Source organism: Ochotona princeps, chromosome 31, assembly GCF_030435755.1.
Source record: "Ochotona princeps isolate mOchPri1 chromosome 31, mOchPri1.hap1, whole genome shotgun sequence".
Classification (NCBI taxonomy): domain Eukaryota; kingdom Metazoa; phylum Chordata; class Mammalia; order Lagomorpha; family Ochotonidae; genus Ochotona; species Ochotona princeps.
The window spans coordinates 5,439,828-5,457,531 of record NC_080862.1 but is presented as its reverse complement, the minus strand read 5'-3'; the positions used below and the strand labels follow the sequence as shown (position 1 = coordinate 5,457,531).

Here is a 17,704-nt window from a genome sequence, read left to right as displayed (position 1 = left end):
CATTTAATCTACTCTTATTATCACTTCAATGGTCTGCTGGTCATCATTGTGCATTAAACAGACCTTGGAAAGATGGCCTGTGGTTATGGAATAGCAATTTCCTCTTTGTGTGAAGTGACATTATTATATTAGCTAATTTTCACTCCTGTGTTGACCTCTGGTTCCCCTGCTCTAACCAAGGAAAAGAATTACTTGACTGAGTTACTTGAGCGGGACAGATACAGTTACATTTTTAAGGCCATGGTTCCTGGCAGGGGGATTCTTTTATATATATACATATATATTTTAAATCATAGCTCAAATAAGACACTTCATACTTCTGCATTGCTTTTCCCCACAGACATAGATGCTTCCTCATCTCTGTTTTTGTGACTCTTGAAGCGCCACAGAAACAGCCACACAGTTGAATGTTGAATGTGCAGCATGTAGGAGACATTGTGTTCAGAGATCTGCATGGATTCTCTTCAACCCTTCATTGATCCTAGACCTGGAAACTGTCATTACCCACTGTTTTTCTGAAGAGAATAGATCCTTAGTAGAACACATGCAAGGATTAGAGGCAGGTTTTCGGCCCAGAGTTGAAGCTCTTACTGTTATCAATATCACTACTTTTTAATAAATTCTTTCAAAGAACAGAAACAGCAACTTAGAAAATTTTACATTTCTCCCTTTTAAAGATTTATTTATTTTTTTATTTGAGAGGCATATTTTAATGACAGAGAAAGAGAAACAAAGAGAGAGAGAGAGAGAGAGAGAGAGAGAGAGAGAGAGAGAGAGAGAGAAAGAGGTCTCCCATTCTCTGAATCACTCTCCAAATGGCTGCAACAGCCAGAGCTGATATGATCTGAAGCTGGGAACCGGGGGCTTCTTGTCAAACTCTCTTGTCAGTGCAGGGTCCCAAGGCTTTGGACCACCCTCCACTGCTCTCCCAGGCCATAAGCAGAGAGCTGAATCAGAAGTGGTGCAGCGTTCATATGGGATACCAACACTGGCAGGCAGAGGATTAGCATGCCATGCCACCATGCCAATCTCAACTTTGCAATTCTAATATTTCATTCAATTCTCCACATTCAATAGGTATTCAGCAATTTGATACATTAATAAATGGAACATGGTTCTGGGAAGACCAGTCCACTTGGGGCTGTTTGGATATACACTTGTTTGTTATCTCTGGGTTACTATGGCTGCTTTAATCCTTCACAAACTAAGCCCATGTTTACATTGAGCCTCCATGTCACCAAAGAGACTATTTTGTCAAACACGATCAGAGATCATCCTTTGTGCTTCTTGACCACCTAAGCAGTCTGATACACCGCCATGGAGGCCACCTCTGATGTCATGACGTGACATCATTCTCAATACCACTCAGAGGCTGGTGGGCAGTCACCAGAAACTCTCAAAATTTAGTGCTTCATCCATTGGGAAATGTTACAGTTTCATCCAAAGTGTTATTTTTGCTATGTTTATTTATTTTCTTTTCTGTCTCTTGGTTTGGCAGTTTGATGACTGGGGCAGAGGTAGAAGAAATAGCCTCATTTGGGCCTTCTGCTCTTAATTGCCAGTTGCACGGCGCTTCTCATTCTTTTCCAGGTGATGCCATTACCAATGGTTTTAGGAGACAGACCTAGGAGAACAATCTTGGAGTCCAGGGAATGTGTGGCACTGATCTTGCCACCAGTACAGCTCAGTTTCATGAGTTGTTTTGAGGGCAAACTTGGTGGCACAGTGGAGGCAACTGGAATTAGATGATGTCAGAACCAAAGAGTGTTCTACAAACACCAAGAGTTACATTTATTTAGTCTCTGCCATACCCTGTTGGTAGGAGGAGACAAACGGATTTGCTATAAGTCATTAAGATACATCAATACATTCTAAGTTATCCAGGCATTTTGCTTCATAGCAAATCTGCAAGTTCAGCCGACCTACAGGTTTTTGCTGTTCTTTCCTGGTGTTACCTCCATTGGGATCTCTGACAGGCAGGCAGAACTTGTGTATCATTTTCTCACTGAGGAATAGTTAGAACCAAAAGGCAGCGTTTTCTGCTCTTGTTTCTCATTCAGGGGCAAGATTAACACACGTATACAGTGAAGCTATTGAGCTATTTTAATGCTTTTCCTGTCATGCATTCAGGGCCCTCTAACACTGTCATCAGCTCCTGTTTCATTTAATTCTCTAGCCTTCAGGGTAATGTAAGAAAATTGAAGAGATCAGGAGCCATCTCTTTCCTGTTCAATGCATTTGTGTTGCTGTAAATTGGCACCAACCTTCAATCTCACGGTCAGAGCTCTCCAGGGTCCTCCTACCTGTATGACAGCCCAGGCAGCATGATAAATGGTGCACACCCTCCAGCAAGACAGACAATTCTTCCCTTACAGACTCCACAGTTCTCTGTCCTGAACCAGCAAAGAGGCAAAACCTCACCATCTCACTGTATTGAGATGCTGATGCTCTTCTAGTCACTTAGAGGGTAGTTGCCTGGATTAATTATCTTGTATTCACCGACAAAAAATGACGTTGACAAGTAATAAATTGGGATAAAAGAAACCTCTCATCCAGGAAACTGTGCTTTAACATGATTTTTTTTCTTCACCTGTACTCCTAGTGGAAAACTGTCTTATTCAAAGGTAGAAAGAGGCAAGTCCATCACGTGAACCACAAAGCCTCATGACTGCACCTGGAGGGTTCAAAGTTTGCAGCTGTTGTTGAATGTGTATGTAAGTCATGACGCTGACTTAACATAAGCAGAGAGGGGAAAAAGCAAAATAATTACAGAGAGAACAAATCAATGTCTTTGCAACAAAATGATCATGCCAGGAGTTCACAATTGTGCACATCTATGCTTAATTCAAAATCTTTTAGGGGCAAGTGGTTTGCCTAATAGTTAAGATATCAGTTTGCAGCAGCTGCGTCTCACATCAGAGTGAGTGGCTTTGATTCCTGGATCCACTCTGGATTCGAGCCTCCTAATCATGCAAAAGGTAAAGGAGCTACTTGCTGTATCGAGGGTCCCTGCCACTCATGTCAATGACTTGATTGAGTGCCTGGCTCCTGGCTGTGGCCTCACCCAGGTCTGATTACTGCAGGCTTTGGAGAACTGAATGAGCAGATAGGAGAACTCTCTGTCTCCTTGCTTTCAAAATAAATAAAAACTTAAATGGTTGTGTGTGGATCCAAGGAATAAATTCTTGATCTCAGAATCATTATTTTTCGGTAAAAGTTCTTGGAGATGTGGAGATACATGACTGGCATGTGTTCATTTTTTTTTTTTTTTTTTGAAGAGTTTCATCTCTTGTAGAGACAGTACAACTTAGGAAAATGTTTAGGGCTGTCATCTGTCCTGAAACTGTATACTTTATTGCTTTAAAGGGGGGAAAAACAATCATACTCCTTCAGTAAACAGCTTGGTTCTCTTCCCGCCGTTTTTGGTCTTTAGGTTTGAACCCTGCGCCTTCATTGTGTAGTTCTGACTCCTCTTCACCTACACAACTGCCTAACTGGTCTGTATGTGAGTGATCGTGTATACCCATCACCCATCCCCTGCCCAAAGCTGACCAAGTGCAGAGTTCTGACCGCCACAAAGAGTGAAGCTGTAGAAACCACAGGCCAGGAGAGCTCACTTAGATGGCACATTCGTTTGTCTTGCTTAAACATGTTCTCAATGGGTTATTATTTGTTGAGCTAAAGTTTTTCTGGGGCTGGCACTGTGGCATAGTTAGCTAAGCTTCCATCTGAGGTACCAGCATCCCCTTTGGGTGTCAATTTGTATCCCACTGCTCCACCTCTAAGCCTGCTTATAGCCTGGAAAAGAAGCAGAAGATGGCTCAAGTCCTTGGGTCCCTGTATTGGCTTGGGAGACCCTGAGGAACCTATACTGCTTTTCCAGGTTACAAGCAGGGAGCTGGATGGGAAACAGGGCTGCCAGGATTAGAACCTATGGCCATATGGGATCCCGGTGGGTACAAGGCGAGGACTTTAACTGTTAGGTTGCTGTGCTGGGCCCAGAAGAAGATTCTTGCATGACATAACTTCTAATTGGAGGACTGCTTTGGGAGTCTGGGTTCAAAAGAATGATTCTATCAATTTCACACACATTAGGAATTTTCAGGAAATGAAGTTCTCAATGACTGCCACTCCCAACTAAGACAAATTAGATTTGCCAAAATTAACAGAATATAACAAGAATTATTTAATGAATTTGAATTAGCTATTTAGAGCCTTGGATTAATGTGAAAGTAAAGAGGCTTTTTCAGTAAGACACGTATATAAGAAATAAATGATTCCAGAAGTTTCCCCTGGGCATGAGAGAAATAAAAGGTGTTTAAGAATCATGTCCAGGAACCACTCTTAACTTACTTTAAAGGATGCACCTGCCTTTTGGGAAGTGAATCAAATAGTTCCTGGTAGATAACAAATAGCATCTTGAGAAAGAAACACTTCTAGTTGGCCCTCAAAAGCATTTCTATGGACTGCTGTAGTAGACATAGGACGAAGCGTGACTGAAAGTTCATGAGAAACTCCCTGTGGTTTGTAGAGGATCACTTCCTTCATTCTTTCCATTGACACTGCCTGATCTTGCTCAAGCACCTTGAGAGCCTCTTAGCAGGTAGGACCGCCATTCAACTTGTTTTCTGAATCTGCTGTCTTCCCTGCTCCTTATATGTAGCTGTCTTCAGGTAGGGCAACTTGATTACTCTCGTTGCAAAAAAAATGTGTTCCATACTTCTTCTTGTCTTTAAATAACATCAAAATCTTGCATTCAACCCTACTGTGAAGCTCTAGGGTTGGACAACAAATCACCTTCCCTATTAGCCTGCTGCTCACACAACTTTTGCCTTGACTTTGTGTTTCCTGCAGCTGTTTTCATAGATGCTTGCATTTCTTGGCCTAATACACAGAGTACTTCATTGACCAGGAAATGTTCCCCTCTCTTCATGGTGCAATTATGACTCATTTGCATTGATGAATCGATTCTTTGAGGGTGACATTCCTGCCCCTTGCATCTCTGCCCTTGTGACATTAATATTTCATTAGAGCAACTTGTGCCACTAGAAAGTCATTACTATTCACGACTATGAACATGCTTTAAAAGGCTGAAGAAGGAAGGAAAGAATGGAGGGAGGGACGGAAAAAGCAAATCTGTTCACTTGATCACTCTCCAAATGGCAGCAACAGCCAGGGGCTGAAGCGAGGTGTCTGGAACCCCAAACAGGTCTTCTATTACTTCAAACACTGCTCTCTTGCGGGTGAATTAGCAGTGAGATTGATGGGAAGCTGAGCACCTGGTATTTGAGCTAGTTCTCGGATGTGAGTTACCATGTGGCAAGCTGCAGCTTAACATGCTGTGCCACAATGCCACCCTCAGTTATGAGAACTGTTTTTGCTGAATTTGGATAGCCAGAGGTGGCCAAAACAGAACTGAATTTAGAGCTGGAAAAATCCATGTATCTGGAAAGCTTATTTAGCTTCTATCCTGGCTCTCTACTGAGCACTTTGCATGTGTCAAGCCTGATTTAAGGGCCTGTTGTGTATTAACTCACTTCTTTTCACAATGGTTCTTTCATGGAGTTACATACTTATCTCCCTTATATTGTCATAAGGAAATGGTATGTTCCTCCAGGCTTTGCAAGCAGTGAGCGATACAGCCGAGATAGTTGTTGAGAGGGAAGAGGCACAGGAAAGAAGTGGTGAAGAGGCAGAAAGAAGGAGAGTGATACTTGAAAGATACACAATATGGGCAGAGGCTAAAATGGAGTTTGGTCAAGATGTTGGGTTTTTTTTTTTTTTTTTTTTTTTTTTTTTTTTTAACAAGCAGGTACTCTCATTTCTTCAACTTTGAACTCATTCATTTAATCTTCTTTGAATTCTACTGTCTGCCTACCATGTGGGAGGCATAGTTCTAGGAATGAGTGCTGGAAGGAATATTTTCTAAGGAATATTCTAGGAGCCATTGTTTCTGGGGGAAGGCGAGCGGGGAAAGGATGAAAACAAGGCCAGGAAAGCCAAGGGGGTTGTAAGCAGGTAGCCTCTGTAAGTCTTGTTGCTGAGTATCATGGGAATGTGTTTGGCAGGTTTTGAGCAGAAGGGAACTTGATTGCTTCACAGAGTTTAAAGATCCCTTTGGACAGTGTGTGAGGAGTAGACTCTGGAGGCAAATGGGAGAAGAGTTAGGTTACTGCAATAAGCAAGCGAGAAGTCATGCTCTTTACAGCTCGCAACAATTCACCAAATTTTGTGTATGTTTTAAGAGGCAATTGTCAGGTCCTCTGTAATGCATTTCTCCATTTGTCAGAACATCCGATTGGTCTTTTGACAAAAAAAAAAAAATTGTTTTTATTTGAAATGCAGAGTTACACAGAGAAAAAAGGAACACATTGAGAAATATCTTTCATTTGATGATTCACTCCTCAAATGGCCACAACCTCCCAAGCTGAGCCAATCCGAAGCCAGGAGCCAGGAGGAGCTTCTTCCAGACCTCCCACTCAGGTACAGGGACCCAGGGATTTGGGCCATCCTCTGCTGCTATAAGCAGGCTATAAGCAGGGTGCTGGGCTGGAAGTGCCGCAACCAGGACATGAGTCAAAGCCCACATGGGATGCCAGTGCTTGTGGGTGGAGGATTAGTCTGTTGAGCCACTATGCCAGCCCCAGAACCTTTAATTAGTCTTGCTTGCTCCCTAAAGCAATTCTTTGAACAAGGAGTGTGTGTGGAGGGGTGTGGGTAAATTGAGGGAGAAGGTTCAGTCTTATGAAAATTTTATGTAAAAGAAGGGTAACCCATTGCAGACTGAAAGGTTTCCTAAGCTAAGCTAATTCAGGAGAAAGAGATGCTTACAGACAGACATGGAATGAAAATGCAAGCTTCTTAAGAATTTGCATACTTTTGTGGAATATACTGGGTCTTTCAAAATACAGGGAATAATCAAGGGATTTTTAAATGGTAGAATGACCAAGTCTATGTTACGCTGTTGACATACTTACCTTTCATTCTAGACTACACACTTCATTAGAATGTGGTTTGGGCTTTTGTCTCAGTCATTTATCACGCTTCTAATGTATGACACTTCGGAGATGCTTAATAAATATTCCTTAGGGGAAGAAAATGAAAAACACCATTGTTTAGGAGAAGCTAATGTTGTTCCCTATTTCTGTCTAAGCCAGGAGTCTATAGTGGGGGACAAGAACTGGATTCTTAAGAAAGGAAAATAATATCTAGTTCCTAAACCAGAAAGATAAATGGAGAAGCCAGTGTTCGGCGGAACAATGTTCAGTCATTATCATTATCAGCAGCAACAAGAGGCATCCAAAGTGAAGAGGGTTGTAAATAGTGGGACAGGAAATCTAATTAGGCGCTGCGTGTTCAGCCATATCACATCAAGACCTTGAGGACAATTTCTCGTTCTTTCACTCAACAGCTAGGTGCTCTTGAGCATGAAGTTGACTTTGCTGGTTAAAATACTATGGGACAGGGCCCGGCGGCATGGCGTAATAGCTAAAGTCCTTGCCTTGAATGCGCTGGGATCCCATATGTGCGCCGGTTCTAATCCCGGCAGCTCCACTTCCCATTCAGCTCCCTGCTTGTGGCCTGGGAAAGCAGTCGAGGACAGCCCAAAGCTTTGGGATCCTGCACCCGTGTGGGAGACCTGGAGGAAGTTCCTGGCTCCTGGCTTTGGATCAGCGCAGCACCGGCCGTTGTGCTCACTTGGGGAGTGAATCATCGCACGGAAGATCTTTCTCTCTGTCTCTCCTCTCTGTATATCTGACTTTGTGATAAAAATAAATAAATCTTTAAAAAAAATACTGTGGGATGGTTGGTTATACAAAATGGAGACATCAGGAGCAGCAGCTTATGAAGATACTATGAACTGAGGTCATGTTTATGAATATTCTCTGAAACTTTTAAAGCATAGTACACATGCAGAGTGTAACTGACCTTACACCATCTTGTGATGGAGACATGTGGAGTAATAGCTGACTATGCTAGATTTTGTTACACAGAAGAAATGCGTTAGCAGGGCATCAAAGTGCCTTCTATTCTGTCTTGCGCTGCCTAATTGTACCTCTCCCTGTCATTCTATTTCTGTGCTCCTCAGTATGTGACAGCTACAGGTAGGTGCCATGTAGCACCTCTCCATTTGCTCCCTTCCGGACTAGGAGCATATTATAAAATTACCATAAGCCAGTGAGTCTCCATCTGCAAATGAGGGGTAAAATTTGCCAGCTGTCTCCTAACCTCCCTGGGAAGAACTGGGGTTTAATAAGATAATGAACATTCTTCTTCCCATATGCACTGTGCACTCATGGCTCCCTTGGTCTTCCAAAGGCTCTCTCTCCGTAGACATAAATGTGGATTCTTTGAAAGCAACTTTAGGTGGTCAGAAAATGAGCCACTCAGATTCAGGTCAACAACTGTTCATCACACATTAATATGCATGTCCATTAGTTAATGTTTTCTATTAGCGATTGTACAGTTAATCAAGAACAATATGTCCCAAGGCATAATCAACTGTAGGCGAGTAATCAGGATTCAGGTGGTTTGGCCACTGCATTACCTCCTCTTGGCTTTTCAAGTCTCCCCATCCCTGCTACTGCTTCTGTCTCTGGCCATCACCTCTACTAGCTGAACCCACATAAGGGTGTTTGCAAAGCGCATCAGCGCTTTCAGGTCATGAAGGTAGAATGGCATTTTTAAGGAGAATTGCAAGAAGAGGTTAATGCCTGAGTAGGTGTTAACAGGGGTGTTATAAAAGAACAATGGTCACAATAATAGTTCTCACTGATTGCATACTAAATGTGTAAGACCCTGTTTAGGATTAAGACTATCAAAATAGTCCACAGTTTCAGACACTTACAGTTTCTTTGGGTTGGTTAAGATAAATGTGAGATGAGAATCCCTGCAAATATTAACAGAGAATTCAAATAGCAGGAGAAAACACTTTCACAAGGGAGAGTCCAATTGGCTGGGTTTGAGACATGGTTCTTCCCTTCCCAACCTTGCGGTCTTAGTCAAATTACGTAAGTTCTGTGTGCGACACATTCCTCACCCGTAGAGTGGGTAGAAGCATAACTCCTATCACACACAGCTGCTGGAGACCGTTATAATGTAGCCCAAGTTTAAACACTATCACTGGCACCCAAGTGACAGTAAAGGCATCAAAAATACCCATGATAACTTAGGATAAACTAGGCTGCATTACTCAATGCGAAGCCTAGGTCTTGACTGTGGTATTGAGAAGGCGGCATCAATCCTGTTTTTATGGAAATGAATAGCCTGAGTTGGCTATGATTCACATGTGACCTTTGTTAGACAGGACTGGGGAGGGGGGAGGGTAGAATGTGAAAAGGGATGGGAACAGAAACGAACAGGTGTCAATCAGTGTTGCTAGAGCAGAGACTTGTACAGGCTTTAACATCCAGACACCAGGACCAAAGGGATTCTGACCCTCACTGTCTGCTACAAAAGCCTGGGACAATGAATTTGGTGATGACAATGTAGGAGGAATGGGACGAGGACAGATGTGTTAAGAAGAGGGATGGTAGCCATTGCTGAAAAGAAAGGTGGGGTCCCAGGGAGAATCCCTAAAATATGCTTATGCATAAAGCAGTTTCTTCTAGTAGATGTACTTCCCACCTTAAAGGAAGGAAGATACTCATGATCTTCCAAGCAAACAGAGTTGGTATGCAGAGAGTTCTAGGTAGAGCCACTTCTCTGTAGAGAAGTTTCTAGGGACGCCACCTTGCTGGCACGCACGTTTGACGGTTGTAAGAAAGGGACGTGCGTTACTGAAATTCAGGTGTCTTTCCTGGGCTGCAGTTCTTCTCCTGTCAGTCCCTGGAAGCTCCCAGCGACTGGCCTCCTGTTGCCTTCTGAATAGTCAGCCATCAACCTTTAGGGTGGAATTAGTAGCACTTTTAATTTCCTGATAACACCTAAATTAAGGTAAGGATTCTAAATACTTCATTAATAATGTACACTCTAATTAATAGAAATTACTTTTCTTGCATGTATTATTAAAGGATATGTTGCAACATGCCTTTTTATGTGTTTCAATTTACTTGCTTAGAAAACTAGTTGCAGCTTCTGCCTCTTAACTCATTCATGATCGACTGTGTCGTATGTAGAGGCAAATTCTCCACTTTGGATTTGAGAAGCTTCTCTTTTCCCCTCTATGTGGCTGTCTGTTGAATTGTGTTTCTTTCCTGTTGAAATAAATTCTTTCATACACACATTTAAAATCAGGCACTTTGGGCCTGATATTTTATGGTTCAAATGATTAGTGTTTTATGCCTTTGCTTGTGATCCTACCCTAGAGGAAAGTTAAAACTCATTTCAGCTTCAAGTTTAAGAAAAAAAATACCTACAAAATTGGTAGGTTGCTTGCTGACTTTTGCCTTTTTAAAAAATATCTGGAATTCGCTTTAGTTCTGACTTAATGGGACAGTAAAATGGAGGTAGGTGACATTAGACATTTACATTCATTGATTTACCAACGTGGGTTAAAACCATGGGCTCTTCAACCAGACTGCTGAATTCAAAACCCACTCTTATAATACACTGGCCATGGAACTGTTTTGTTTCATATCCTCCCTCATAAATAAGGGTGGAGAAGTCTGTGACCAGGGTTCTTGGGAGAACTTAGAGTTGATATGAATGCAGACCACAGAATAAATCTCACAAGTGGGCACTCAGCAGAACCAATTCACTCTTGCCTCTTTAGGGCCTCTGAACTCTAGCCTCTCCTTAAAGGCCCCACCTCTGAGAACTCCAGGAGCTCCCAATTATTTTTTGCATATGATTTTCCATTTAACATGTGACACACGCAAGCATGGGAAGCCTGTTGGGCTGTTGCCCAGCAGCTGTGTGAGACCCAGGTTTTTGTCAACAGTTGGGGAAGAACGAAAGATCAGCCAGCCAGAACTTTCAGTCCTGTTTGGTTTAGAAATGAGCCCACACTCAATTCAGTCGCTTTTCGAAGTATGCAAGCCCAAGCTACAAAGAACCTAGAGCATGACAGATGCTACAATCTCACATCGGTTCACTGACAGGTGATTGCCCCATGTCTCCGTTTTCTGCCCTCTATGCAGACGATCAGCTAGCTAGTCTACCCACTGCCGCCCGCAGAAATGTGGAGAGCTGTGGAACCCACCCAATCAGGTGTATATTGTTCTTCCGTTCTTGCTGCATGCAACGATGCATAATGGCTTCTTTCTTTTTTCTTTTCATTTGCTTTTCCCGAAAAAAAAAATTTTTTTTGGAATCTAGGCTTGTCAGGAACTTTCTAGTCTCACCAGCCTGAAGATGGATTTCCCTCAGGAGATCTGAGAGGACCATCAGTGAAATTTATTTCTGTCTTAAAGCTCTGCAATGGACGTGACCTTGTATCTCACAAGGCTCTTAACACCCCCGGCCCTGGATGTAAAGAGTTAAACATTCCGCTCTTGGGTAGAGAGATGTAGATACCTTGATGTTCAGAAGCGCAGTTCCCCAAACTAATCCTTTCTAAATCAGATTAGTCCATCTCCTGGCTGGCAGTTCACTGACTGGTGCATTCCTCAAAGAGATCAGCTGAGAAGCAGAGCACTTGCTGCAGTTTTATAGTATCGCCGTCTAATTCATGCCCCGAGGAATAAAGAAACTCATTAAATGTAGAATCTGAGCGCTTGGTTTGTGCTTAGACCTCCCAGCAGTTTAACTTATGCATAATGAGTCTAAATACTTTAAGGGATAATATAAAAATTACCTACTATTCTTTCATATTTAAAATTGTCCATTTGTTACCCCTTCACTACATGGTTAACGTAACTAAATAACAACACATTACCCTAACTGCATGTCATTTATTAAAAAAGGAAGCAAATTAGTCATTTAGAGACGAATCTTTGCAGTTACTCAAAGAACTGCATTAGATGACAGAGGAAAACCAGCAATCTTTCATTATATTCAGCACACACTTTTTGTGCTAATGAACAATAACGGGCTTCCCTGAAATGATAGTGGCACCCCAAGTCATGCAGCATGCTATCTGGACCATATTCATCAAGGGCATGACAGGGCTTTGCTTGTCCTTTGAGTCTCTGCTCCTATCCAAGGAAGGGCATGGAAGAGTAGCTTGGGAGATTTTAACAAGCACAAGGGAGATCAGTCTGAACATTCAACAAATCTTCATGCAACCTTCAGCAGTCACTGACTCATGAAAAAAGTGATCACTTAGTGTCTTCTCAGAATCCCTCAATAGAGCCTTTAGTCCTCACCCCAAAAACCATGGATCTACGATATGCTTACCTAACATCTTAAATTATGAGCAAAAATGCTTCTACAGTTTCATTAAGACACTTTTAAAAAGTGTTTATTTTGTTTTTATTTGAAAGGCAAAGTTATGCAGAGAAGAGAGAGGAGATAGAGATAGAGAGAGAGAGAGAGAGAGAGAACCTTCCATGCACTGGTTCACTCCCCAGATAGCTGCAATAGCCAGAGCTGAGTCGATAAAAAGCCAGGAGCTTTTTCTAGATTTCTCATGTGAGTACAGGAGTCCAAAGAGTTCAGCAATCATCCAACACTTTCCCAGGCCATAAGCAGATGCTGGATTGGAAGCGGAGTAGCCAGGACACAAACCAGTGCCCGTGTGGGATGCCAGTTAGACTTAGCTTAACATGCCAGGTGCTGACCCCTCATTACAACACTTTTAATATTTTTTTTATTACTTGTATGTAATACTGATCCTATAAGTTGGGGCAAAAAACTAATGTGTTTCTTTGTTTTGCACTGGGAAACAAAAACACATTGTAGAGACTTCAGCCCCAAAAATCTGAGGATTCTCTATGAACTTAATATTCAAGGAAGCAGAATAAATGTAGACTACTATCTCAAGGGAAAGACTTTTCTTTAAAATGACACAAAAATGAAACTTACTTTCTCTGTGAATGTCATGGTTTTTTATCACAGCTCATGCTACTATAGTAGCTGGGGCAAGAAAACTCTTAACAAGGAGGCAAGAAGGAAACTTCTTACACACATGTATTTCCAAAAAGCTGTCCAAAGTTGTGATGGTTGTAAGGAGAAAAAAAAACCATTGTGTTTCCCTGCTTTTGGAATAATTGAGCCAATATGTGAGCACTTAGAAGTGTTGCCTCATGGGTAATGCAAGAACTGTGTTTGGGGATTAAAACACAGATAACAAAGAAGTGAGGGAGAATCCAAGGGGGAGGGGAGCCAAGAAAGTCAGTTGGGACCATCTTTTCTTTTGAATTAGCAGTTGCCCTTCAGTTGTTTTCTGTTTAAACATTTGTCTAGTTCCTCTTCAGAGCTGTTTAGTGCACTCCTTCCTGCACAGAAATATACAGCAGGATTTCCCAGCTCCGATCAAACCACTGGTGCATGTAGCTAGAATGCTAACATTGGCAGCCGTCCAATAATGAGGCATCAGCAAGGCAAACTCAGAACAAAGCATATTGCCAATTATGCTGGGGTGTGAGCAGGGTTACACTTTAGGGTGGTGTAGGCAGGATGGGATGGGATGGGGAGGCGATGAGCAGTTTAGGTCGCAGCAGAAAATCTTGCTGAAATAGTCTTCCATTTCTGCTTTAAATCCCTTCTAAGCTTTTAACGAAGATCAAATCAAGTTAGTTTGTTAAATATATATTTTGCAAAACCTTTTTTTCTTAAAATGAGAGCCATGAGAGGCAGCAAACCCAGGCTGACTCTGTGAATTTTGTTCATAGAGTAAATCTTACTATATTTTGTCTGCGTCTCTCATATATGATTTCTGGGTGACACGTTTTGAAGTCTTCTGAGGAAAGCTATGTGTGGGCAAGATGATTGTGCCTCCTAGCTTGTTTGAAAGTCCTGCTCACACCTATTGTCCTGCAGACAGTGTTACTAGTAACAGCCTCTTATTCTCAAAAGTGTTCTAGCTTAGGGGTGTTGTGATGTCCTACTGGGGCGTCCTACATGAGTGTTGCTTAGAATTTGGGCTGGTAACATGCCCAGGAAAGCAATGGAAAATGGTCAAATTCCTTGGGTGCCTGTTACACGTGTGGGAGACATGGACAGAGTTCCAGGAGCTGGGCTGCAGCTTAGCACAGCTCTGGCCCCTGTGGCAGTTTGGGTTATGAACCAGTGGATGAAAGATGTTCTGATGAAGTGCTGGGCCGATGGGTGGCGGAAGGCTAAGCATGCAATTATTGAACATACTGAGACTCTGCTCTGTTTCACAGTAACCAACCAGGACAGACCTGGAAATCTGGGCCGTATCCAAAAGCTTAGAAAGTGTAGTTTGCTTTTGAATATTTTCCTGATTTTTTTTCCTGCTTTATTATCATTTTGACTTTTCAATAACGTAATCTGTGGAACTGATGGAACTTCTAGTTGTTCTCAAGAGAAAGAGTAACTTGTCTTTCCTTTGCATCTGAAATCACCTGTATGCTGCTTGCCTGGAACTGTCTTCTCAGCTCCTCAGAATCGTCACCGATCCATCTTTCTTTAAACGTATTCTTTGAAGAAGAAGTCAGAGGCCTGTCTTCTTCATCCCTCCATGTCCCTCCTGGTCAGTTTTCTCATGTCCTGAGATGGATATTAGTCCAGCGTTTAGTGGCTGTCTCACTGTTGCCACTGTGCAGTGCCTTGGGAAGTCAAGTATTGATGCAGACGACACTTTTAACTCTTGGGCCCTTTAGGACCAAGGGCAAATCAAATTAAACTACCTTCAATTCCAAACAACCAATTCTCTGGCTTCTCCTTCTTAATTTCCAGTCTATTTCCTCTAGTAATCAAACTCTAATTGAGGCCTGCTGATCCACCGATGGTCCTTACTAAGCCTGGGTAATGACCCATTGTAACACATACTTTATTGCGTATACCTCAGCTCTCTGACCCACTGATTCCCTCTTAGCCCTCTGCTTAAACAAGCAGAAAAATCACTACAGCCCTGAAAAACCCCTTGTCCATGTATTCTACACCTGAACCAAATAGCCTGAATTATTCTGAAAAACACCACACACACACACACACACACACACAATTATGTGAAAGGTCTCACTTGAAATTCTTGAATTTCAACTTAACTGTGTTTCCCCCTCCTCCAACTCTCTTCCTCCTTCTTCTTCTTTCTCATTTTAAAGGCAGGCAGACAAACGACAAAGATTCCCAAATGCTATTTCAGTTCCCAGATAGCCAAAAACTGGGCCAGGAACTCAATCCTAACTGCCCATGCAGATGCCAGGCACTTCAGCCTTTGAGCCATCATATATTGCCCCCATTAGTAGGAAGCTGGAACCAGAAGAAGAGCTGGGAATTCTAATATGAGACACAGGACTCTCTAAGAGGTACTAAATGGTGGTATCAAACACCTACCCGTTTGGGCCCGGCACGGTAACCTAGAAGCAAAAGTCCTCGCTTTAACACACCTTGGGATCCTGCACCTGCGTGGGAGACCTGGAGGATGTTCCTAGCTCCTGGCTTCGGATTGGTGCAGTTCCGGCCATTGTGATCACTTGGGGAGTGAATCACTGGGTGGAAGATCTTTCTCTCTGTCTCTCCTCTCCTTATATCTGACTTTCCAATAAAAATAAATGTATCTTTTTTGTTGTTAAATTTTTACTTTGAATTTTTGAATTTTATGATACAATATTGTATAGACTGGGATTTCCGCCACCCCCAAACTTGCACCTCTGACAAATATTTCCTATGTTGCTACAATAGCATAGTCCTTCATATGGAGTCATGATTCCATCAGCCTATTATTTAAATGTGCCCCGACACCGCTGGTACAGACAATGTCAGACAGTCCAGCAACCCATTGTGTACACATTTCCAACAGTTTCACTGGGAGTCCATCTTTGATTTGGAAGCAGGGATGCATATTGCATTGTATCCCCACATCTGGATATGGTAGTTTCTATTACTCTATCACTATATGTTTCCATAAGTAAGAAGCCAGGAGATAAGGTCAACAACCAGTATGAATTGCAACAGCAGCCACAACAACAACAACAACAACAACAACAACAACAACAACAACAAAATTTCAGCACCATGAAAAAATCCAGCACTGAGTAACCAATGCATGGGGTGACAAAAAGAAAACCAAAATCTCTTGGGTAAAATGATGTCACCGTGTAATACATGAGCCAACAATAAATTTGACAAGAGAAGAAAAAGTATTTGGAATACATGAAACTGAAATCAAAACACATGAATGCAGCAAAAAAAAAAAAAACCAACCAATATGGAATGGATTTCTGAAGTTGCACTTTGCATGATAGTTTTGTTATATTAGAGAGAATTTATGTCATTTGTTCTTTTGTAATTGACTTATTTCATTGAGCATAATGGTCCCTAGTTGGGACCATCTAGTTGCAAATGGCATAATTTCATCCTTTTTAATACCTGAGTAATATTCCATGGAGTAGATGTACCACAGCACATCTGGATTATTTGCATGCACATCTGGATTGTTTCCATGTCTTTGCTATTGTAGATTGTGCTGCTGCAAATATAGGATTACAGATCCCCTTCTCATATGCAGATTTCATTTCTTTTGGGTATATTCCTAGGAGCAGCATAGCTGGGTCATATGGCTGATTTATTTGCAATTCTCCAAGCACTCTCCATATTGATTTCCACAGTGCTTGTACTAGCTTACACTCCCACCAGCAGTGAAGGAGGGTACCTTTCTCCCCATATCCATGCCAGCAGGTGCTGTTAACACAGTTTTGAATGCAGGCCAGTCTCACTGGAGTTAGGTAATATCTAAACATGGTTTTCATTTGTATCTCTCTGATGCCTAGGGAGCTTGAGCATCTTTTCATATGTCTGTTAGCCATTTGAATCTGTTCTTTTGAAAAATATCATTTCCTTTGCCCACTTTTTTATAGTTTTTTTTCCTGTCCTTGGGTTTCTGAAGTTCTTTGTAAATCCTGGATATTAGTCCCCTATCACTTGTGTAGTGTGCAAAAACTTTTTCCCATTGTGTTGGTTGCTTCTTCACTTTGTTATTTGTTTCCTTTGCCATACAGAAGCTTTTTAGCTTGATGTAATCCCATTTGTTCATTTTGGCTTTGGTTGCCTGTGATTTTGGCATCTTTTCTAGTAAGTCTTTCCTTGTTCCTATATCTTGGAGAGTGCTTCCTATGTTTTCCTTTAATAATTTGATGGTTTCTGGGTTTATATTAAGTCCTTGATCCACTGAGAGCCGATTTTTGTAAAATGTGACAGGTGCAGGTCTTGCTTCTTTATTCTGCAAGCTGCTATTCAGTTGTCCCAGCAACATTTGTTGAATAGACTGGGCTTTTTGCCTGGATTGTTTTCAGTTCTCTTGTCAAAGATTAGTTGACTATACATGTGTGGGCTCCCTTATGGTGTTTCTATTCTGTTTCATTGATCTTCTCTGTTTCTGCACCAGTACCAAACTGTTTTGATAACCACTGCTCTGTAGTATGTCTTGAGCTCTGGAATTGTTATTCTTGCAGCTTGGTTTCTATTCTTTAGGATAGCTTTAGCTATTCGTGGTCTCTTGTGATTCCAGATGAACTTTTGTATCATCATATCTATTTCTGAGAAGAATTTTGTTGGGATTTTGATTGGGATTGCATTGAATATTTATAAATGAGTATGGAATGAAGAAAGAAAAGCATAGTTGGATATTATGACTGGTGTTCATAATACCCATATATTGTAAGTTGAAGAATTCTTTGAAAAGTATTTAACAGAA

General features: G+C 41.7%; 1 long non-coding RNA gene across 1 annotated transcript in view; it reads left to right on the top strand.

Moving 5' to 3' along the window:
• The window catches only part of LOC131478373 (uncharacterized), a 193,481-nt gene that overhangs the window by 131,805 nt on the left and 43,972 nt on the right, over window positions 1–17,704 (top strand). Inside the window, exon 3 of the long non-coding RNA XR_009244438.1 lies at window positions 2,603–2,714. This is a non-coding gene — a long non-coding RNA (uncharacterized LOC131478373). The remainder of the gene's footprint in view (window positions 1–2,602; window positions 2,715–17,704) is intronic.